The sequence below is a fragment of the Heptranchias perlo genome, chromosome 11, assembly GCF_035084215.1.
Source record: "Heptranchias perlo isolate sHepPer1 chromosome 11, sHepPer1.hap1, whole genome shotgun sequence".
Taxonomy (NCBI): Eukaryota; Metazoa; Chordata; class Chondrichthyes; order Hexanchiformes; family Hexanchidae; genus Heptranchias; species Heptranchias perlo.
In genome coordinates, this window is record NC_090335.1 from 57,193,938 (window position 1) to 57,219,009 (window position 25,072).

The following is a 25,072-nucleotide window of genomic DNA, read 5'->3' on the forward strand; positions in this document are numbered from 1 at the left end:
GACCTTCTCCTGTTTTTCATTAAGAGAGGAATTTTATCTTGCTGGCTTCTCCATACCATGGATCATCCATACTAAGTTTAAAACTTTTGATCCTTTACTGCTTATTTGCCGTTGCATTTACGAGGAAAGGTATTTACAAATTCATAATTTAGTTTTAAAACGAAAGCTCCAAATCTAACCTGGAGGAGGAATCCTGCGTGCGGGGGACGTTTGGGCATGAGGCTCGGACCATTTTAATTCCGGGGCCTCATTATATTAAGATTGACGGGATGTCCTTCTGATTGCGTGGTGATGCGCCCAGCCTGCCTGAATCGTGCGAACAATTTCCCGTGCGTCTCCCAATGCCTACTTAATGCGAGGGAGCTGAAGCTGAGGTCCCCTTTTTATACAGTTTCTGTAGCTCCCACACACTAATTGCGCCAAGCTTTACTGCTGGGTCTGGGACTGGGTGGGCATTCGTCAATTTTCGGTTAAAATGGTGTGTTGGTAAGGACGACGCCATCGGAGTGCGACTTTTACATTTTAATTACGTCCCTTCTTGCCTGGGGTGGGTATTTGTCCCAAATGGTAACAAATTCCCAGTTAAAATGGCATCCGGCGTGAACGGTTTGGGAACGTTGCGGTGTGTACCCAAACCCGATTTTAACCCTTCACACACTCTGTTCCCGCTGGGTGGGCAGGGTTAAAATCGGGACTGGTTTCCCTTCATTTAATGGTCACAAATTCTGATACAGTAACTTAGCAAATCTAAACTATTTTCAGGATACGACACACGGATCTGAATTTTCACTCCTGGGCAGGAACACGGTCTAGCAAGTGGCCAGCCTGTGCGGGAGTGGTAGCAGGGAAGCTCGGCCGATTTTAACGGTCTGGCCTCATTTGCATGCCGCTTGCTGACTAAATTGGCCGGGAAGTGGCTGACCGACTGTTAAAAATCGGGCAGCTCAGAGGCCACCTCTGGGACCCAGCGGAATGGTCCCTGGCACAAGGCAAGCAGATTGGAGGGCTGAAGGTGGGGAATCGCAGACGGGGGAGAAAGCCCAGGGCAAGGGCGGCCTAAGGTTTCCTTGTTGGGACCGCAGGAGCACCCCTGCACCTTCTGGTCCACAAGGAAAACTGCAGAAAAATAAAAATTCTTCTTGTCCTGGATGTGGATTCCAGCAGATTTGTTCTGGCAGGGAAGCTACCACTGCTCCCCCGCTCAGGTAAAAATAGCAACTGGGCCCCGATGATGCAACCGAAGCCCAATCTATACATTTAAAGAAGGACCTGCCTGCTTCAGGTGGAAGTCTTTGCCGCCTGCAATTTAAAATAGAAGCTTGAGGAGCAATCTGATCATGTTTAAAATGATAAAAAGATTTGATGGGGTAGATAAAGAGAAACTATTATCTGGTAGGGTAATCAAGAATGAGGAGACTGAGGGGGTTAAATTCGATAACCCCCAAATCCGGGCGCAGGGGTCGCAGTGCGCAATTAACCCAGGCCTAGCTGCATTGTTCAGTGACTTCTCACCAACAGGGGGACCCAGATATCGCGTGAGTGGCTCGCACCCCTTAAAGGCAGGCTGCACCCCTTAAAGGCAGCTTGCACCTCTTATTTGCAAAAAATAAGATAGGGGTCCGCACGGAGTCAGAGATCAGACATCGCACACGTAAAACACAGATGTAGGTCCCGTCCCTATGTTTACAAACTGTTGAGTTATGTTAAAACATTGAATAAAGGTTGTGGACTACCAAATCCCACATCCTTCAATCTGCAAGCCAGACATCACAATCTGCCGATCTGAGTTTGTACCAGGCCTGCGAGGGAGCGTGCACCAAGGTTCTCTGATAATGCACTAGAGGCCTTGGTGCAAGAGGTGGACAGAAGGAGGAGCATCCTATAGCTGCAGGGGTTGGGGCGGGGGGGGGGGCAAGAGGCCCTCCAGACATATGCTCAGGAGACAGTGGGAGGCAGTAGGGAAAAAAGTCAATGCCAGGCGCACAGAACCACGAACATGGATGCAGTGCAGGAAGAAGTTCAATGCTTTGACACGAGTGGTCAAGGTGAGAGAAGTCAACTGTCAAGTTGCATCTCCTACCAACTGCACCACTAGCCGCATCTACTGCTACAAGTGGTACACCCACAACTCACAAGTCACACACACTGGCAGCTAATCAACTGTGACAGGCACATCATCCAAACCTCCTGCAGGACACTCACTGACACATGTCCCACTTTCTTGCAGGAGAAGGTGGTGCAAACCAGGAGGCAGCAAGTGGCAGTGGCATTTAGCCCCTTGAGCCTGTTCTGCCATTAAATGAGATCATGGTTGATCTGTGACCTAAGTCCATATACCCGCCTTAGCTTCATATCCCTTCATACATTTGGTTAACAAAAATCTATCATTCTCAGATTTGAAATTAACAAGTGAGCTAGCATCAACTGCCATTTGCAGACGAGCGTTCCAAACCTCTACATGTAGAAGCATTTCCTAACTTCACTCCTGCAAGCCCTGGCTCGAAATTTTAGGCTATGTCCCCTAGTCCCAGTATTCAAATGTAGGAGACCTCCAAAAACAGTTAAAAATGCATCAGCAGCTAGAAGCAATAATCCAGCAATTCACCTGCAAATCCTTTAAATAGTGCTGGTGGGGAGTGTCCTCCAGACCGTCTATGACATGTTCAGCTATTGGTGGTTAAGACAGTACATTGGCTGGAGCGTTGAGTGCCAAAATGGTATCTATCCCTTTAAATCAGCGTTGCATACTGATCTAATGCATATTCTCCTTACTTTACATGGTACCCACATTCGTTATCTGCACGTGCGCAAATGCCTTTACCAAGATGGCATCCGGCGCACACGCACACATTCCGGATACCATTTTGGGGCCTTAGGAGGCCATGTCGTGCCAAAAAAATGGGCACTACACGACCAAATTTATAGCCCAAAATCTTACAACTAGAGCTAAGCCATTTAGGAGGGAAATTAGGAAGAACTTCTTCAAACAAAGTGTAGCAGAATTCTGGAATTCTCTCCCCCAAAAAGCTGTGGATGCTGGGGGACAATTGGAGCTTTCAAGACTGAGATCAGTAAATTTTTAGGTGAGGGCATCAAAGGATATGGAGCTAAGGCGAGTAATGGAGTTGAGGTACAGATCACCCATGATCTAATTGAATGGCGGAGCAGGCTCGAGGGGCTGAATGGCCTACTCCTGTTCCCATGATCATAGCAGCGGCCCAATCTTCGTTGACTCTTCACCAGCAGGCTGTTTGCAGCTTGCCAACTTGGTGGAAATGAGGCCTGAGGCCCAATATTAGGGGCACCTCGGGCCTCACCATTCAAGCACGCAGAATGTACCCTGTACCCCACCGTGCGCCTGAAAATAACCATGACTGAATTTCCACCATCTGGTGTAGTTAGGAAGTGGGTACCAATCACAATGATGTAAGATACACAGTTACAACTGGCCTATAAATTAAAATACATAAGGTTTCTCATATTTCTGAAACATTTTATAAGCTGGGCACTGGAATTAAATTCTGCTTGCCCTTTCTCTGCAAAGTGATTTTGCTGACTAAATTCAAGCTATGTATAGCACATTCTTTAGACCATGGCCATGTCAATGTTTCCTTTGGATCATTACTCAATCCTTGACAGCTTTACAAACACAAAGGCAGCTCACAACTGCCTGATCAAATACATAAGCAGACACTCAGGACAGTCAGTGCTAAAATACACCATCCAAGATTGGAATGAGGTTTGGAACATTTACAGTGCCCTTAGGTAATTCCCATCACATTCTTAATGGAATAAAGCCAAAGTTCCAGAAAGGAAAAGGCACTAATTTAACACAAATTACTGCCTAGTTCCCTTGATTCTTAAAAATGTTATCTCATAGGAACATAGGAATAGGAGTAGGCCATTCAACCCCTCAAGCCTGTTCCGCCATTCAGTGAGATCATGGCTGATCTGTATCCAAACTGCATCCACCCACCTTGGTTCCATATCCTTTAATACCCTTGGCTAGCAAAAATCTATCGATTTAAAATGATTAATTGAGCTAGCATCTACTGCTTTTTGTGGGAGAGAGTTCCACACTTCTACCACCTTGTGTGAAAAAGTGTTTCCTAACTTCTCTCCTGAATGGCCTGGTTCTGATTTTAAGGTTTTGTCCCCTTGTCCTAGATTCCCCCCTATCAATTCCTTTCAAAATCCTAAAAACCTCAATCAAGTCACCCCTTAACCTTCTATATTCCAGGGAATACAAGCTTAGTTTATTTAATCTCTCCTCATAATCTAACCCTTGGAGCTCTGATGACATTCTAGTGAACCTGCACTGCACTCCTTCCAAGGCCAATATATCCTTTCTAAGGTGCGGTGCCCAGAACTGTACACAGTACTTCAGATGTGGTCTAACCAGGGCTTAGTATAGCTGTAACAAAACTTCCTCCCCTTTATGTTCTAGTCCTCTAGATATAAAGGCTAACATTCCATTAGATTATTTTGTGTACCTGACCACTACATTTTAGTGATCTGTGTACATGGACTCCTAAACCTCTTTGGACTTCCACTGTTCCTAGCTTTTCACCATTTAAAAAATACTCAGATCTATCTTTTTTGGTCCAAAATGGATGATCTCACACTTAACTGTGTTGAAATTTATCTGCCACAGTTTTGCCCACTCACTTAATCGATCAATGTCTCTTTGTAATTTTATGCTCCCTACTACTATGCCACTTATCTTTGTGTCATCAGCAAACTTGGGTACATGGCTCTCTATTATGTTATCTAAGTCATTAAATATAGTGAATAGTTGAGGCCCAGCACACATCCTTATAGGACACCACTTGTCACTTCCTTCCAGTTCAAGTACATACCCATTATCCCTACTCTCTCTCTTCTACCGCCTAACCAATCTCCTAACCAGGTCAATAATTTGCCTTCAGTTCCATGAGCTTTAATTTTAGCTAATATTTAAATGGACAGGAAATTGTTTGCAAATGTTATTTTAAATAACATGCAAACATATGTAAAGGATAAGAAATGATTATTAGGTCCATCAATGTTCACCCTATGTGTTATTTGGTGTGACCTCATGCACGACACTCTGAAATTGCCTGTAATGTTAACTACTGATGGAGGTGAAACAAAGACTATGTCCACTTTCAGGGAAAACAAACTATGGGAAATTCAGTCACAACTCCCTAAGGCAACCAGTCAAATTTCATGGTTATCCATGAAGCAGCACTAGATGTACTTAACTAACATCTCACAGTAACCTCCTCCCCTCCCCCATTATGTCCCAATGTCCTTAGGAACACAGGGCTGTACATGACTGGAAAACACCATTTCAATTCATCAAGTGGTTCCAAAGATCCCAGATTTTATGCCCACTTTATCCTTTGATAGAACTCTGCCAAAAATGTAGCCATCCACTTCTTGAAATTTATAATATCCTCTGTTAGCAGTGCTCACATTTCCTTGTCTAAGTTTGCTTGAAACCCCTTGTCCTAGGCCTTGTGAATATTGAACATTGATCCTGCTTATCTAATCCTTAAGGTTCTAAATGCTTCAATAACATTACCTCTTACCTGCCTTTTTTTAGTGTAAACATCACTAGTATCCATAATCTTTCATCATTTCATAATTGCCCAATCCCACTTATCAATTTGATGCCTTGCTTTGGACTCCCTCTGTCCCCCTATGCTTGGGTGCCCAAAACTGCACAGAATACTCAATATGGGGGCATGCATTGTACAAACGAATAACCACATCCTGGGTTTCTACTTTATTCCTTCAGTGATAAATCCCAACATCTTGTTTATCTATTTCACCCACTCAACATTCTACTGCTGGTTTAAGATACAGATCAGCCATGATCTAATTGAATGCCGGAACAGTCTCGGGGGGCGGAATGGCCTACTCCTGTTCCTATGTTCCTAGGCGGAGGAGGGAAATTATCTAAGCTGCTCTGGGAAGATTCTTAAATTTCTTCTTGCACTGCAAAGGAGTCCTGGGTTTCACGGAGCTGACACTCCCGCAGCCACAGCCAAACCCTTCCAAAAAGTGTGCACCACCTTCTTGGTGTCTCTGTTCCATTACCCCAAACAGCCCGTCCCTCCTGCTCCATATCTGCATGAAGAGGACATGAGGGCCAGTTTCTTTAAGCTTGCCACATAGAATCATAGACAGGTTACAGCACGGAAGGAGGTCATTCGGTCCATCGAGTCCGCGCTGGCTCTGTGCAAGAGCAATCCAGCTAGTCCCACTCCCCCGCCCTATCCCCATAGCCCTGCAAATGATTTTCTTTCAAGTACTTATCCAGTTCCCTTTTGAAGGCCATGATTGAATCTGCCTCCACCATCCCCTCAGGCAGTGCATTCCAGATCCTAACCACTCGCTGTGTAAAAAAGTTTTTCCTCATGTCAACTTTGGTTCTTTTGTCAATCACCTTAAATCTATGTCCTCTGGTTCTTGACCCTTCTGCCAATGGGAACAGTTTATCTCTATCTACTCTGTCCAGACCCTTCATGATTTTGAATACCTCTATCAAATCTCCTCACAACCGTCTCTGTTCCAAGGAGAACAACCCCAGCTTCTCTAGTCTATCCATGTAACTAAAGTCCCTCATCCCTAGAATCATTCTAGTAAATCTCTTCTGCACCCTGTTTAAGGCCTTCACATCTTTCCTAAAGTGCGGTGCCCAGAACTGGACACAATACTCCAGTTGTGGCCCAACCAGTGTTTTATAAAGGTTCATCATGACTTCCATACTTTTGTACTCTGTGCCTCTATTTATAAAGCCCAGGATCCCGTATGCTTTTTTAACCACTTTCTCAACCTGCCCTGCCACCTTCAACGATTTGTGCACATATACCCCCAGATCCTCTGTTCCTGTACCCTTTTAGAGTTGTGCCCTCTAGTTTATATTGCCTCTCCTCGTTTTTCCTACCGAAATGTACCACTTCGCATTTTTCTGCATTAAATTTCATCTGCCACATGTCCGCTCATGCCACCAGCCTGACTATATCCTCTTGAAGTCTATCACTATCCTCCTCACTGTTTACTACCCTTCCAAATTTTGTCTCATCTGCAAATTTTGAAATTGTGCCCTGTACACTCAAGTCCAAGTCATTAATATAAATCAAGAAAAGCAGAGGTCCCAGCAACAACCAACTTGGCAGCACCTGACTCTTCCTTCCCATATCTTTATGTGTCTGACATTCCTTCATTTATTATTACCCTCACAGGACCATAGGAGTCAGAAGTGAAAATGAGATCTGACAGTGGGGTGCGGAGGCTCCGCTGAAGTCAGACCCTGGCTCCAGAGTCTGTGAACGCTTCAATTTGGCTGCTATCCTTCCCTCCCAGGTTGACTATTCCCTCTCGCATTGCCATTGCCTCTATAAGAGACAGCAAGTTTTACCTCCTGCTGCTGCCCAAGGTTTCTGCCTCTCCTCCAGGCATTTTCAGTCCCTCCTGGGTATTCTTGTTCCTCCTCAGATATTCTTACCCCTCCCCAAGGTATTCCCCCATGTTCCCCCCCAAGCTATTTTCCATCTTGTATCCTTGGTTCCCTCCAGTATTATCCACTCCCCCCGGTATTCTCGGCCTTCCAGTGTTTTATGGCCTCCCCCTCCTGGTATTCTTGGCTGCTCCAGCTCTTTTTGGTCCCCTCAAATATTCTAGCCTCCCCCCCTCCCCCCCATCGTCTTTTCTGGCTATGACAAGGTATTCTCATGTCCCCTCCGGTATTTTCCAAGCCCCTACAGGTATTTTCTGGCACTCCCTCCTGCCGGCTGGTCAGTGCCAATTTGGGGTCTAACTAACACTTCTTCTATATTTTCCATACCCCCCGCCCTGCATACCTGTGGCATTCCAGAGTGTTTTGACACAAGACTTTCTGTTCCTGAAACACTCGGTTTAATAGCGAGAAGAAACAGGTTCATAAAGTTCACAAAAATTCCACTGGAATTGATTATCACTTCAGTCCCAAATGTCTTCTTGTTTCTCATTTCAAATATTAGACTAATGTGAAAATTCAGTCCAGACCTGCAGTTATTTTCTTACTGCGTCATCATATACAGCTGAAACCAAATCCCACTACCAAGAAGCAATAAAAACTCTATTTACGTCCTTTATGTAGTAATTATCACATGAAGAGACGTGTTAAATAAAATGACATACAACACATACATTAGGCCTATCATTGGTTTTCAAACTATGGAGTCTGTGAAGTCTTCATCTTTCTGTCATCAAATTCCTAGGCCCAGAAGTTTGGGTGTGCCCATTCTTGGCTGTGTGTGGGGGTCATGGGGTATATTCTCTGTACCTGAATGGTGAGGTCCGAGCCTCCCCGGATATTGGGCTTCGGGCCTCATTTCAATGGAGCCTGCGAGGCGATGAGAGCCGACTGGCAAAGAGGAGTGCAAGATCGGGCTGCTGCTAATGTTGCAGCAGCCCTCAGGTAAATGGGTCCAGGGGTCGGTTCAGGGATTGGGGTCGGGGCCAGGGGTCGGTTGAGGATCGGGGCCGGGGTCGGTCAGGGATCGGGGGTCGGATCAGGGCTGGGGGTTGGATCAGGGATCGGGGATCGGGTCGGGGGTCTGGCCAGGGATCAGATCGGGGCCAGGGGTCAGATTGGGACTTGGGGGCTGGGGATCGGGGGGGCAGGGGAAGATGACCGGGGTTAGGCCCGGGAAGGGGCAGTGGAGGGTGTTAGGGTCAGGGCCGGGAGCAGTGGCATTGGGGGTCGGGGGGGGCGGGGGGACAGCGCCGATAGGTTCCTTTAATGTTTGGTCGGGAGGATTACTCTAGTTTCTCCTGGATCCATATTCAGGTAACTTGCTTACTTTCTTGGTTGGGCCTAGCAGGCAATCTCTAGGCCTGGTTTCCCTGAGCTGGCTCAGCGCAAACCAATCTTGGAGAGGGGACTTCAAATCGGCGTTAGACACCTTATTTGCATATGCAAAGGAGCTAATGCCTGTTTCAGGTGTGGGCAAAGGACACATATTTTTTGTCCTTACCGAATATAGCAGGTGGTGCACTTCCTGCTGGAAACGTGCGCACACTTCCTGCCAGCCATATTGGGGCCTTAGTAGTCCGAGTAGCGCCTGTTTTTGCCAATTTTTAGGCCCTAGATTGTTCTACATTTGCTGACTTACTAGCATATTATATTTGTTGCTATATACTAATAAAAAATGCTTTCTGCAATGATACCACTGTTTTCTTTTGCGCAGTTGATACTGTTTCAGATGTAGGGATAAGTGGTCCACAGCAATGTGCCAGTATTTTAAGGGGGTCCTCCACAAAGAAAATTTAAAACCATTGGTTTAAATTATCATCAGTTATTGTCATTTGTTCATAATATCATAAATGATTTTCACATAACCTCCATCATACGTGCTACCTAAGCACGTAAAATATTAGAAAAAATTTTCATCTTTATTAAAAGTTAGTTTAGACCTGATATAATTCAGCGTACCTTTTTTCTTGTGAGATTAGTTAGTTTCCAGCTGGGCGCTAAGCATTTCCTGGGTGGAGCACAGAAAGGGAAATTAGGCCAGGAGGGTTACCGAAGCCGCTCGATGCATTTCAAGGGAAGGAAAGGCCGACAGGTTCTGTTACTGGCGTGCGAACCTCCCTGTCAAACTTTCCTTTTTGCACTGCACCCCGTTGATGCTTAATGCCCAGGTGGTGAAGACGAAAATCTCTCCCACTGCCTCCTAAACATTTCAAAACATGTTGGGATAGAATTTCCGCAGCGGTTCCACTGATCTCGCACTGTAACCTCGGTAAAAAATCAGAGGAGAAGATCAGCCCCGGAGAGATGGTATAAACGGTCGTTCGCGTTGTTTCTCCGGGGTTTTGCCGATCTTCTGCCAATGTTACTGTGGGAGATCATGAGACCCCCGTGGAAATTTAACCCTATTTTTTCTGCCTTCCCTATCGCAATACATTATGACGGTGTTCAATCAGATGCCCATTTGGCTAAACTGAGTTGATGTCGGACTGTATACCTGAATTCCAAATTGCATAAAAATAACGGCCCTGAAATTGCTCAAGAAATAACAGCGAGGCTAACAGCGCTCATCGTCATTTCAGGGCAAATGGAAGAGCAACTTCCGACGACCACGCATGTATAAATGCAGAAATCCAGAACTTGTTCTTCTTGATTCCCTGCTGATCTGACAACTTTCGGTGACCATGCGTGCGCAGTCAAACACAGAAATCCGGAACTTGCTCTTTCTGATTTCCTGCTGATCCGACAACTTTGCGTTAAGGAGATATCATCGGCTAGAAACAATGGACCAGTGCAAACTCGCTCTCCTGCCCAGCTGGAAACTAACTAATCTCACCAGAAAAAAGGTACGCTGAATTATATCAGGTCTAAACTAACTTTTAATAGTGTGGTAAGTATTATTGACTGCCAAACAACCTCTCTGGCACTGAAAATCAACTTTTAAAAACGTGGAGTCTCATCACTCCGATTTTAGTAGCTTTTTATTATTTTTTTGTTATTTTTTCTTTCTAACTCTTTTATCTCAGTATTTTAATCTTAGCCGTTCATTATTTCGCTTTCTCTATCTATTTAGAAATATAGAAACATAGAAAATAGGAGCAAGAGTAGGCCATTTGGCCCTTCGGGCCTGCTCCGCCATTCAAAATGATCATGGCTGATCGTCTAACTCAGTACCCTGTTCCCACTTTTTCCCCATATCCCTCGATCCCTTTAGCATTAAGAAATATATCTATCTCCTTCTTGAATACATCTAATGACTTGGCCTCCACTGCCTTCTGTGGTAGAGAATTCCACAGGTTCACCACCCTCTGAGTGAAGAAATTTCTCCTCATCTCGGTTCCAAATGGCATACCCCGTATCCTGAGACTGTGACCCCTGGTTCTGGACTCCCCAGCCATCGGGAACATCCTCCCTGCATCTAGCCTGTCTAGTCCTGTTAGAATTTTATATGTTTCGATGAGATCACCTCTCATTCTTCTATAGTACATTAACTGATCTTATCTAATACTTTCTGGTTCTTAGTCTGCGCGGTTCGTGAATGAGCGTCACTTCCTGGTTCTTCAAGCTGATTGGTGGAGGGGATAGAGATATCCTTTCCTCCTCTCACAGCTCAGAGAAGCCCGGGAACGACTGCTGCCCTTCTTGCAGATCTCAATTAAAGCACGTTGGCGCCCAGACGCCCCGCGAAAAGTTTTGTGGGTGAGTAAGTTACTTACGAGCGACGGACGATATCCGATCGCCGCTCACAGCAATTCCTGGCCCAGTACTTTTATTTTACGGTGCACACTTTCGAACATGTCAATCTTTCTTAATGAGTTGCTAAGAAATAAAAAGAGGGGGCAAAATTCAACTGTTGCGGCAGTGCAAAATGGGCCGTAGCGGATCAGCCACCTGATATACACCCCGCCTGACTTCAATGGCAAGGAAATCCGGGCGGAGTGTATAACGGCCCATCTATCTACTAGCGCCCATTTTGAGCTCTCACTGAAGTTGAATTTCACCCCCAGAAAGTGTTAGGAATGCAGGTCCATCAGCACCTGTTTAAAAAAAAAAGTTAATGTTAACATATCATTACACGTGCTGACAGACCTGTTGAATGTTTCCAGGATTTTTCAGATTTCCAGCATTTTCAGTTCTTAAAAATTTTTTGGCAAACAACAACAAGCCAGACTATAGCTTATTATTTAATAACTTTATATATAATTTGGTGCGATTAGAGGGAATGTTTGTCACACCACCAGGCCGTTTCCCAAATGTTGATGGTTGCTGCAGTAGCTGTTATAGAATGTTATAGGCCTGTTCCCTGTATTTTCAAACCTGGTTCCACAGAAATGCCACTGAATCATCGTTAAACCTTGAAACACATTTGCTGGGTATTTCCTCGGGGGTTCGCCTGATTAGCCGCCATAATTTTGACAAAAAATCAGGGTGAAACCCCATTTACATGCTTTATCTGTAGTTTTCGTCGATCTTCCACGGAAGTTATGGAGGCTGATCACGAGAAGGTCTGAGGGAATTCCCAGTGATTATTACCTTGTTTACACAACATTATTCATTTGCATATTCTTAACCATTGTTTTCTCGCCTAAATAATTCTGCTATCTGCCTTCCTTTGTAAATACTCTTCCACTGAGCTCTTCACTTCCTTCCCCTATCTGTAACATAGTGGATCAATGTGGAATTGTACTTTTTTGTCTGGATTTAGCCAATACTGCCCATGTAACTTGAATCAGATCTCTTAAGTGTGCATTTAGTTTACATCATGATACAATACAGTAAACAGTCCCTTGGACAAGGCCCAGAGCTGCTCGAGGTCCCCCACCACGGCCATCTGGGGAGTCCTCAATGGAAGCTCAGAAGCTTTCCATCTCCCAAGCTGTAGCCACTGGGAATACACTTTGTAAGAGCACTAGGATAAGTAAACGAGGACACAAGACAGGCACTGAGGGGTTGCACAAGGAAAATTCATAATTATTTCTGTTAACTATTGTTCACATATGGAATAGAGTTGTTGGACTAATTTTTTTTTCTGGATTAGTTGTTGTTGATATTTGTAGTCAAGACCCATAAGGCTGGACTGAAGGAAATCAATCGGATGGTGGTAATAAAGATGGTGGTGATGTGGAATGTGGGGCTGTTGGTGTATTGGGGATGAGAGGGATGGATCAGGCAAACTTCACATGGATGAATTGCTCTCTAAGAGCTCTGGCAGCTGGGGGCACTGGTGCTCTGATGCTGTTCCTGCTCTTCCTCCTCCTCCTCCTTCTCCACTTAAATATAAGATAGTCACCAATAAATCCAATAGGGAATTCAGGAGAAATTTCTTTACCCAAAGAGTGGTAAAAATGTGGAACTCGCTACCATAAGGAGTAGTTGAGGCGAATAGCATGAATGCATATAAGGGGAAGCTAGATAAGCACATGAGGGAGAAAGGAATAGAAGGATATGCTGATAGGGTTAGTAGAAGAGGGGTGGGAGGAGGCTCGAGTGGAGCTGTATGCTCTATTTAACTCTATGTAACTCTTGCTGCCCAGGTGATGGGAAGGGCTGGTCCCTCAGTATAGTGAAGATATGCAGCATGCAGCACATGACCACAAATCTGGAAACACGGTCGGGGTGAACAGATGAGCTCCTCCCGAACGATCTAGGCAGCGGAAAGGTTGCTTGAGCACGTGGATGGTCTGCTCATTGAGATTTCCGGTGGTGGCATGGTTCTCATTGTAGGCCAGCTCTGTGTCTGTGCTTGGGTTCCTGACAGGAGACATGAGTCATGTCTGCAGGGGTTTTCACTTGTCGCTAAGTAGAGAGCCTGTGACCTGTCAGCCTGGTTGGGATAAAGGTGGCACGGAGGACTGGCGCAGAAATAAAATTCGGGAGAGATGTAAAACGGGCTGCCAATTCACTATCACCCATTTTACACTATCGCAAAGTCAAAATCTAACCCATTTTCTGCTGTTTTTTTTCTAACCTTGATAACGTGGCCTCTTCTCAAGGGTAGGAGTCAGGAATTTACAAGCAGCTGACAATCCACAAGAACTTTCTTTAGCAACTAACCTCTAATTGACCTCTGGGTTTGCCTATTTAGACAAGTTCCTCACAAGGACCACCTGAATAGTGACCCTAAAGGGACAGGGCAGTTTAAACTCAGCTCCATCTAAGCAGCTAAATGTCACGGCTGTGCTCCAGACTCTAGATTACCCATGACCAATGCTACAGCGAATTTTAACTCGGGGTGGGATCGATGCGAGTGGGAGGCCGGGGCGAGCCACAAACTCGTCTGTCAAGGCCCAGAGAGACTTTGGCCCCGAAAATAACCGATTTTTACAGCAGGACCTGTTTTACATTTTTTCAACAGGTTTCCCGCCTGACAGCCGGATTGACAGCCTGGTTGCCTGTCGGCAGGAAAGCATCAGAGGTAAGTCCGACATCACAGAGGGAGGGAGGGGGATGGGGGGAGTCGCGCATTGGTTGCAGAGGGGTCGGATATCGGTCGTGGGGGGAGTCGCGCATTGGTTGCAGAGGGGTCGGACATCGGTCGTGGGGGTGTCGGACATCGGTCGCGGGGGGGGTCGGACATCGGTCGCGGGGGGGCTGTCGGACATCGGTCGCGGGGGGGGGTCGGACATCGGTCGCGGGGGGGGGGGTCGGACATCGGTCGCGGGGGGGGTCGGACATCGGTCGCGGGGGTGTCGGACATCGGTCGCGGGGGTGTCGGACATCGGTCGCGGGGGTGTCGGACATCGGTCGCGGGGGTGTCGGACATCGGTCGCGGGGGTGTCGGACATCGGTCGCGGGGGGGGTCGGACATCGGTCGCGGGGGGGTCGGACATCGGTCGCGCGGGGGGGTCGGACATCGGTCGTGGGGGGGGTCAGACATCGGTCGCGGGGGGGTCGGACATCGGTCGCGGGGGGGGTTCGGACATCGGTCGCAGGGGGGGTCGGACATCGGTCGCGGGGGGGGGTCGGACATCGGTCACGGGGGGTGTCGGACATCGGTCACGGGGGAGGGGGGGATCAGACACCGGTTGCGGAGGGGTCAGACATTGGTCACGGGGGGGGGATCGGACATCGGTCGCGGGGGGGGTATTGGACATCGGGCATGGCGGGGGAGGTCAGCTATCGGTCACGGGGGGAGGTCGGACATCGGTCACGGGGGGGGGGATCGGACATCGGTCGCGGGGGGGGGGATCGGACATCGGTCGCGGGGGGGGGATCGGACATCGGGCATGGCGGGGGAGGTCAGATATCGGTCAAGGGGGGAGGTCGGACATCAGTTATGGAAGGGGGAGTTCGGCCATCGAGGAGTTGGGGGGGTCGACTAATCACGGTGGAGGAGGTGGGGACGTCAGCTGATCATGGCGGTCCATCACGGGGGGGGGGGGTAAACAGGGAAGCTTGGTGGGCCAGGGAGAAGCACTCCTGCTCCTCCGGCCCTCAAGCAGTGCTGTAAAGGCACTTACCTGATGGATCCAGCCCTTCATGCCTCTTTTCATCTGCCGGGATTCCCGTGGCCCAGGAATCCCGGTCTGCAGGTGTTAAAAATTAAAACTTTACTTAAAATGGAAGCACACAGCCTACTGAAAATACTTCAGTGACCGACTTGCCTCCTGAGAGCCAGTTGGTCGCCAGCCACTTGACCCGCCTCCATTAAAACCGGAAGTGGGCGGGTTGGAGGCGGGTTTCCCGTTTTTAAAAATTTTTAACACCAGATAAAACAGATATCTCACCCAGTTATATTATTCAGATATACCAGACACATCGCATTCACTTCTATTGTGGGGAATTTCTGATCCAAGCATAAACTCTTTCTCAGTCATCCACTTTTTAATACTGAGGACACTGAGAGATGGTGTAGAGGTAAAGTCCTGGTCTCACAATGGTATGGTCTGAGGTTCAAATCCCAGGACAGTTTTAATTTAAGGAAATCGAGGAATATGGGGATCAGGCGGAAAGTGGAGTTGAGGTAGAAGAGCAGCCATGATCTTATTGAATGACGGAGCAGGCTCGAGGGACCATATGGTCTACTCCTGCTCCTATTTCTTATGTTCTTATGACACTAAATAAAGTCAAGCCATTTCCAAAATTCATGTGCAGACTGACATCATTTAGAAATTGTTGATTTCTCAGTTCAACTTTATGCCCCTTAATTCTAGCTCTGTGATTGGCGGACTTTGGGAGTGAATATGTAATGTGAATACAATCCTGCTCCTGAAATTGATTTCTACTATTAAAAAAATATACATCTTCATAATGAACGGCATTAACATCCTCCTACACACGGAAATAACACTAGGACACAGCAGTACAGTTTTATCCTTATCAATGTGATGCTGTTTGTCACTTCTCATTCTGTCCAATAGGTGGAGAATTCACCTTAAAGAAAACAAATTGCCTGATCACTGAGGATCTTGGAAACTGGACAAATTGGAAGACCTTGCATCAGCATCTCCTACAATCCAAAGAAAGAAATGTGGCAGAATTAAAGAACAATGTCAGAGACTCACTTGGTTGTGATCTTAACTTTAGATCAGAAGGTTATAGCCTATTGTCCAAAATCACTTTTGAGTTGGGCAGAATCATGATTAAAGAATATGGCTAACTCCCAATCTACTTTACATTTCTTAGAATCCTCCATCCCTCTTCATTTCAGTCTCTTTCTCCTTTTTGACTTTAGTCTCTCTCTCTTCCTTCACCTCGCTCTCTCTCTCTCTCTCTGCTTTTACTGCTGCCTGTATCTCTCTCAGCCTTCACTTCTACCTTAACATACTTGTCACTGGGAATTTCCCGAGGGGTTCTCTTCATTGGCTAGTGATGTTGTTGCTGTGCTGGGGCAGGGTCCAAGAGTATTCTGTTTGGTAACTTTCCATTGGACGTAGTCTACTGGGGGCCCCTGGGACGCACACCGAGACAGATATCACCTGTGGCTGGAAGACCATCAACTCGGTGAAGGAGGCCCTTTGGTCCGCCCGAAACCTGCTGGTCCTCCAGCTGAAGGAGCTGTCCACAACCGAGTGTTGCCGACTGGCACAGTCCAAGGTTCAGGAGTACGTGCTGTGGGACGCACTGAAGTGAGGTGCGACCTATGCAAAAGCTCTACGGGAAAAGGCCACCGTGTAAGGCCACCCCACCTTGTACTGTACAAAATGTATTAGAAAATATGTACGGTGTTTTAAAATTGTAATAAGATTATAGTGTATACAATCTGCACTGTATTGCTTTGAACTGCCTTGCCACACTTTGAGTCCTTTATTTGAACTGTGTGTAAAGTGTGTGTATCTTTAAATTTTATCGACTAAAGATATTTTGAAATTTAAAAAAAGTAGTATACTGGGGGCAGGGTTGGTGGCATCATCAGGCTTAAGTTACGTGACCCTGAGTCAGTCAGTTGCTCTAAGGGTGGGGGTGAGGCCCATCTTGACACAATGAATAGCGCTCACCTGTAAAAAACCTGCCTGTAGAAACAACTGGTCTGTTGGTGGGATCTTGAGAATTAAAAAACAAATCACAGACAGCGCTGCTGACTGTCTCAGTAGGCTGGTACTGGATTAACATGCACCTCCAGTCCCAGCAGGCAGGACCTGCAATATGTTGGATTTTGGAGGCAGGTCCTGAATGGAGGAGCACAGCAGCACTGCTGGGAGTTGAAGTTGCATTTCAGATGAGTGGAGTTCTATTGAGAAAGCCGGCAGTGCTGTCTGTGATTTATTTTGAGTTCCTGTGACCTAACCGGGGGGGTCAGCTGTTTCTGCTTGTAGGAGGAATCAAAAAGCAGACTCTTGGAGGGTTAAGCATGCTTTAGGAAAAAAAAAACTGTGCAAGAGCTTACAAGAGCCTAACAGTTTCCTGTCTACATATTTGCATTCAGTGTATCTACTCAGACTTTCCATTCATTGTCTACTTGGCCTGTTGCTCAAGATGTGACAAGAGAACAAGGGCATTTCACTCAAAAATTTAAGAGTATACAGAAAAGAATTTAATAACTGTAAATGTAGGGCAATAGAAAGGCAGTACACTCTCAGCAATTGGAAATAAAGACTGGTGCAGAGTTCAGAAAGCAGATGTGAAACACATAGTGCAAACAACAAAACTCAGGCACTAAACACATTCTCCACCTACCAGAGGATTTCCCTGGCAACCCAAGACCTAGATGCTTGGCTGAGAGTTCTGTGCTACCAGAGGACAAAAAAAGTCTTTTAAAAAGGTGCAATGCTTTCAGGTCAACAATCCAACAAAATAGGTTCATATCAAGGACTGGATAGATTAAAATAGGGAAATACACAATATAAATCATATATTATATATATATATATATATATTTAATAAAAGTGCACAGAGGAAAATGCTTAAGGAGAACTCACAGTTGGAAATCACAAAAGCAAACATGTTGAAAATAAAGACTGTTTCTAATAGTTGAGGGGTCCAGAACGAGGTGCCATAGATACAAGATTAAATGTAAGAGATTTAGAACAGAGAACAGGGGAAACTTTATTACACAAAGAATTGTGAGGCTGTGGAATTCACTTCCAGGGTTAGTGGTTGAAGCAGAAACTATGTCAGCATTCCAGATTAGATTGACTAGGTGTATGAAGGAAAAGATTATGAAATGATATAGGAACAGCATGGGTAAATGTGATTAGGATTGTTTGCTTCAGTAGAGGGTGAACATTGGCATGAACTGGTTGGGCAAAATGGCCTGTTTTTATTTTGTTACTTCTATTTATTTCTATGTATAACTGAAAGTTATACAAATACAATGGGCACAATTTTAATATGCCGGTGGGAAGAGTCCAGGGGAGGGGTGATTTGCGGGCGCCAAACCCAGTAGGGAAGTAGGCGGGTTGCAATCTCGCAATCCTAATGAGGCCAACTAAAGCCTCTTCTGGGTTTCGCGCCTGGCAGCCAGCCTGATTGAAGGCTGGCTGTTGACAGAAGCTGCACATCCAAAGTGGGGTGGGGGGGGGGGGGGGAGAAAGAGAGAGTGAGAGAGAGAGAGAGAGAGAGATCTCATCGGCCATTGGGAGAGAGATAATCTGATTATGGATTGTTTCCAAAGCACCTGGACCTGTCTCTCTTCCTCATGCATTATTTTCCTTGTACCATTATCATCATGGCACAAGAAACTTGCATGAAATTGTTCTGAAACAAAACTAGTGCCCAGGCTACACTTGCTTTTCTGTTGGGATTTTGTACTTTAGTACTTGGAGTTGATTCTTTGGTCAGCGACAAGAGCGAGCTTGCGTTTAAAGAACCCTGCAACATTTAGGATTTCATAAATACTTGGCCATAGTCATACAATGTGGTTAATGGGCAGTTTATTAACTTTTCATAAAATATGACAAGTATGTGTAGCTATTGCAATGTGTGGTTTTTCCAGAAGTACTAGTCCAAGTCTAAAAATCTTCTGGTTAACGTATATACTGTCATCTGTCAGTCTTGTAATATTTCCATTCCCCATATCCCCAGTGCATTAATTTGATGCTATGTCTTCATCATTGGGAGAGAGATTGATGGGGGGGAGACATTGGACATTGGCAGGAGGGGTGCAGGTGACATCGTTTGAAAGGTACGTTTATTTATTTTTTTACAATGGGAAATGTAATTTTATTTAACTTAGTTTATTTTTCATTGATCCGGCCCTTCCTATCTGGTTTCACCAGGCGTGAATCGGAAGCCGTGGGAAAGCCACCCAAGTAAGGTCAAAATCTTTTTAACTGTTCAATATGCAAAAAATTAACTATCTTAAGTACCTCAATGAAGTACATTTGCTCCTTTAATTATCAGCCCGCCAGCGGGACTTCCAGGTTCGGGAATGGTGCGCGCACCCAGATGACTGTGGGTTGTACGCGTTCTTCAGCCTGTTGAATTCTGCCCACTCCAAAAAAAATCACGATTTTCTTTGCCCCCCACTCCCTCAACGCACCCAGACTTTCATTTTAAAATTGAGCCCAATAAATTCACTGGAGAAAGACTGAACTACGTGAGAAGCAAGGAAATAGAAAATTCAACAATCCGAAAAACACAGGAGCTTTTCAAATTTAAGTTTGCTCATTTAAGGTTGACTTTTTTCATTATCGAAGAAACATTTTGTGGGCCCATAGATTTTTCTAAATTTGCTTATAATGTTCAGCATCTGAAATGGACAGAACATCATTGTTACTGCAATTTTATGGTAGAATATACAATATGTTACATGCTAAAAGTTGCAAATAGTTTACATTTGTTAAGTACTTCTTTATTTTAAGCTTTCTCTCAATACTTTAAGGTGAATCTTTCTGCTGGTAGATCAGTCCTTGTTGGATAGCACTGTCAATATTTTCCTCGTTGGACCAACTGGAGGCCCACTTGCTACAACCTAAGATGCAAGCAAGATGATTAAATTAGACTACAATGAATGGGACGGAGTGCAAGGGGCAGTTGTAGGAGGCACAGCTTTCATGAGATCAGACACGTCTAATGGTATTTGCATGTGTGTGGGTGGATCTAACATTGCTTAACATGAACCTGAAAAGTTTAAAGGACAAGGGTTTTGAGAAAATCTTTGCATGTGCGGCAGTAGGAAATGTTATTTAGGGCAGATCCATTAAGCTATCTTATAATCCTTTGTTTTTTTGCTGTAGTGCAATGTTTTGCCTCCATGAAGCACCTACATTGAGTGGTTGAGCCAAGGATGGAGGAAACATGCATAAATCCACTAGTTGTGGTTTGACAATAGCAACTGGTTCGATGTGGGGGAACCAAATGTAGAACCATTGAATAGTAAGGCAGCCATCTTTGAAAATTATAGTACGCATTTTAATTTCTAGCAATGAATGGCTTCCTTATTAAAACTGTGCAAGGTTTTAACATTTTAAAAATTACATGTTCATTAAGCAAATAATTTATTTTTCCTGTTATCAAATAAAATTGTTCCATTAAATAATGTCATACAGTGGGAGTGGAAAAATTAATGGACATGCCTGAGTTTCAGCATCATCAAGTTCATAGAGAGTGAGGAAGCAATACTAATTGTGTATCTATAACTTAATGCCAGTCTGCCATCAGATACCATGAAAGTGTGTGAGAGTGGCTTGAGTTGACTGGCCTTTTCTCCCTTTGGAGAAGCACTTAGCTGGAGGCAATTATAGGCACGAAACCAGAATTTACCGCCCTGTGTCAGTACAGTGCACGCTGTTCCACTGAGCCGCCTAAACACAACAACAAAACTCAAGGTACATGCTCAGGATTTTAACATTTTCAGCCTTATGGTTTTAACAAGGAACCTAATAATTTGCCAGAATTTGAAACATTGCTGCTCATTGTCATTTGCAGTGGGATCAACGTTAAGAGCAGCGATTTGTAGCCACTGCTAGCCCCGAGTTAAAACCTGACACGGTATTTCTTGCCTCACAGCCAGCAGCATTCCACAGCTGAATAAGGTCGCATGGAGACAAGGATTGTAAATAAAATATGATTGCGCAGGTCTGAAAGTGTACAGTTTACTTTATCAAGCTTTTTGAGTAGGTTCACAAGAACAGTGCAGTTATCTGTCCAGCTTTTAGTATTCAAAGGTAAAATCTCTCATATTACAGATGACGAAGCAGGTAGAAAGTAAGTTATTGAAGTCAGGAATTTGCTTTCTAAAGCTTTGTTTTCCTTTTCTTTGTAATAAATTTTGCATCCAGTTGTAGGATAAGACTGCCTTTTGTTGGATCTATTTGGCACCTGGTGTGCAGTGCTACTGGATCCATTATTCTCTTATGCTTCACAGACTCAAGGAATGCAGTAACATAACCCAGCTCACTCCCCTTACATAGCAAGGCCCTTAACTTTAAAAATGCAACATGTTTTTACCTGCACTATCAGATAGAATGCCACACAACAGCCAGGCATTTTAAACAAAGAATGACATAGCAATTGCTGCTCTATTGTATTGTGTCAATAACAACAACTTGCATTTATATAGCACCTTTAACTTAGAACATTGTCCCAAGGCGCTTCTCAGAAGCGTAATCAGACAAAAATCAACACCGAGACAAAGAAGGTCATATTAGGAGGGGTGATTAAAAGCTTGATTAAAGAGGTGGGTTTTAAGGAGGTGGAAAGGTATAGGAAGGGAATTCCAGAGCTTAGGGCTGAGATGGCTGAAGGCATTCCCGGAATTGGTGGGGTGAAGGCATTTTTAATCTGTATTTATTGGGGGTTGGGGGGAATTGTTTTGTTAAGGGTAGAAATATGCACATTGGGGGATGGAACATTCTTTCTCCCGTTATCACCCAGTGTCAGTATTAAACATTCTCTGATCAGCATGGGTTTTAGGCCATTAAAGCTCCCTCTACTCTGCCAACCAATGAATGGGTCTTAACACCAACCGTAAAAATTCCTTACAGTAATCATGTGAATTTTTCCACTTCCCACACCAACCATCTCTTTTAGTGTGAGTTTTCCTATTTAATGCCAAATAACAGACAGTTTGTTCAATGAAAACACACTAAAAACTAAATTAATTTCACTTAGGACCTTTTGGATCAGCACAAAAAGTAAACCTTCTACTGAATGAGAATCCAGTACATACAGTTGAAAGGACAGTGTGCTGTCCCCATGAAACACCTAGGTATGGGGTGAAGAAAGTGGGGTCTAATGCCTCCCCACAAGAAGGGAAATAAATTGGGATGACAATGACTCTGTCAACTCACATCAGTATTGCACAGTGAAAGTATCACTGACAAAATAAGAACTATATCGATTGTATATCATTCATAATACAATTCAACAATTCTCAGATCCGTTTGTGGACTTTCATCCTGTATCATACATAAGTAAGTTGTCTTTAGATCCAAATATTTTTCAGGTTAAGTGGTGCAATTTGTTACAATACTAGTGACTAGAAACCAAGGGGTGGAAATTGGTATGCAATGTGCAAGTTTTTCAGGCAAAAAACGGGCACAACGTATACCAATTTAGTAGTGGGACAGCCTGCACCCAATTGGCGCAGGTTTTCAGCCCACTGCTAAATTCGTCGGGCCCATTATTTAGGCGTTCCAGACTGCTGCCTAAAAGAGACATTAGGCACCTTGCATATGTGAATTCTTCAGTGGCCCTCGCAGCTGCCAACTAAAGGATCGTTCCTGCTCCAACTCCCCTCCTGAGATTTAGCTGCGGGCCAACGGCAAACGGCCCGCAAGCTGGCACTTCCAATGTGTGAGCTGCATGTGGAGGTGCTCAGATCAAAACCTACCCCAAACACTCCAATAATTTAGGTTAAGAAATGACAAAGTATAGGACTGAGGGAAGATAAAGTAGGACTGAGAAAAGTCCATCCAGTTTGCCCCATATTTAAACTCATGCTCTGGACCAGGACAGGTCAAAACATTTTATACTCCTTCTACCTCAGTGCAAAGAATGTACAGAAGGGAAATTATCAGTGAACAGCTTTGATTGCAGAGCATGGACTAACATATATTACAATCTGGAGCACTCTGTGGAACCTACGATAATTAGAGAATGATTTAACTACTTGAAATTATTTGCATTTTTAGGGACAAGTCAGCTGTTTTAATATTTTTCTCTATCACTATTTTTGATTAAATAGCGAAACACAATATTTCTGCCATGTTTTCCCTTATAAAGGACAAGTCAAAGCAAAGGAGTAAAAAAATGGCCTTATTGTTCATTACTGATCCTATTGCCTAGTACTGATCCCTTTGGCTGCATCATGTGAAATGCTGCAGTCCTATCATTCCTTACCTTAATATGAACCAAAGCCTGGTAAGAAAAAAATGCACCCGTAAAAACTCTCACTCACGCATACTCTACCATTTAAATACTCGTGGTTGAATAAAACCGTAATAAAAAGAGAGCTTATAAAGTGCCTTTAATGAATGCAATCTGTCAAACAGGAAAATGACAATTTAATATTTGCCAAAAAGAAGGTTCACGTGGGAATAGCTAAACCTTAATATATCTGTTGCTTAAATTTCAGGAAATGCACTTCTTTTAATTAACAAAATAATACCATTAAAACCTGGGCAGCATCCATGCTTTAGTCATCTGTAAAAATACAGAAAGCTTCATAATTTTATTAAGGAATTGGGTAGTGGGTGGTCCAGTGGACAATACTTTTACCTCAAATCCGGGTTTGAGTCCAGCCCAGGCTGTTTAGAGGAAAATCCTCTTTGTCTGCCTGCTGCAACGGTTGTATATGAAATGTAGATAAGCTTTCAGTTCTTAGTGGGTGTAGGACACAAAATTGTCCAACAATTTGCCACAAATCAACACTGGACTGGGAATCTCACTCAGAGAGGGCATGAGGAAGGCCAGTACGGGAAATGGAAAACTTGATAATGGAGTAAAAGGGGTGCTTTTCTAAGGTTGGAGTTAAAAAATATTGGCAGAATTCTTCGACCTATCAGCTTGGGTTTTCACTATGTCAGGAAAATTCAGTTTTGAAAGAAGATTTAGGATTTAGTCAGATTTCTATTAGTTCACAACATGCCTAATCATTAAATTCAATTATCAGGGGGTGATCCACTGTACTTTAGACTGACCCAGTTGTATTCAACATTCCCACTTGTGCAGAGTTTAAATAAAACATAGCTGAAAACAACATTTGCACCACCTACAAAGAAGAATGGAAAAATATTTTCTCTGATGCAATGACTAAACTAAAGAACCTTTGAGGTTAAATCACACTGTGTGATTTTAGCATCCAAACACTTAACAGTGGGGAAGCTGTGCTCACAGAGGTTGGAGAAATGGCTACAACACTGTGGCCTCAGTTCTCTGATCCACGCTCCCTGTCAGTGCGGCTTCAGCTGGGAGCATGGGATTGCAGAATCACTCCTTTTATCTCTCTACCTACTCATAGTTCACAGCCTCTGTAAAGTGCTCTGAGACATCCCTCTGTGTGTGGGATGTAAAAATGTACATTGCTGTTATCTCTTATAGACTTCAATTGCTTCTTTCACTGAAAAATAAATACCCAGCTCACTCTTTGCTGACACTATCCACTTCTACTCTCTCCCTGGGCATCTGTTAGACACATTCACTACAGTCTAAGTGAGGTAGTTATATCTAAACTGCTCGTTCAGCTTCTCTCTTCAACCTTGGATCTGTGCTCCCGAGTTACAGAGTTTGTGGTTATGTCAAGCACTTTATTGAACTTCATATACCCTTTAGAGTCTTGAAAGCTTTATAAGTTCTCCTTTGGGCCTTCATTTCTCCAATGCAAACATTCCCAGAGTCTTTAGTCTCTCCTCTACTGCCTAATGCTCAGTACAACTTTAGTCTCTCCAAAGACAGCAAGCCTTCACTATAGAATAATGACCAGTACTGTAAACAGTTCTCCAGACGGGACTGAAGCAAAGTCCTACATAAGCTCACCATTGCTCCTGGGACCGATGATCTATGCATCTGGCAATACTTACTTTCTTTTTTATTGCTGTTGCACATTGTGCTGATGATTTCAGTGAATTGTCCACTCAATCCCTGTCTTACTTTCTGTAGCATACTGTGGTTGATCCTATATTCTTATTGCTTACTTCCCTTCCCCACCCTCACCAACTTGCATTTGTCCACATTAAACAACATTTT

The 25,072-nt window shown here is 44.4% G+C and overlaps 1 protein-coding gene and 1 long non-coding RNA gene across 2 annotated transcripts in view; one reads left to right on the forward strand and one right to left on the reverse strand.

The window, feature by feature from the left end:
* Positions 1-25,072, reverse strand: part of LOC137327387 (collagen alpha-1(VIII) chain-like) — a 129,343-nt gene that overhangs the window by 78,929 nt on the left and 25,342 nt on the right. The gene's annotated exons all lie outside the window — the stretch shown is intronic.
* Positions 10,279-15,995, forward strand: LOC137326980 (uncharacterized). Its single transcript, XR_010964318.1, has 3 exons — positions 10,279-10,350; positions 13,860-13,919; positions 15,865-15,995. It is a non-coding gene; the product is annotated as an uncharacterized lncRNA (long non-coding RNA).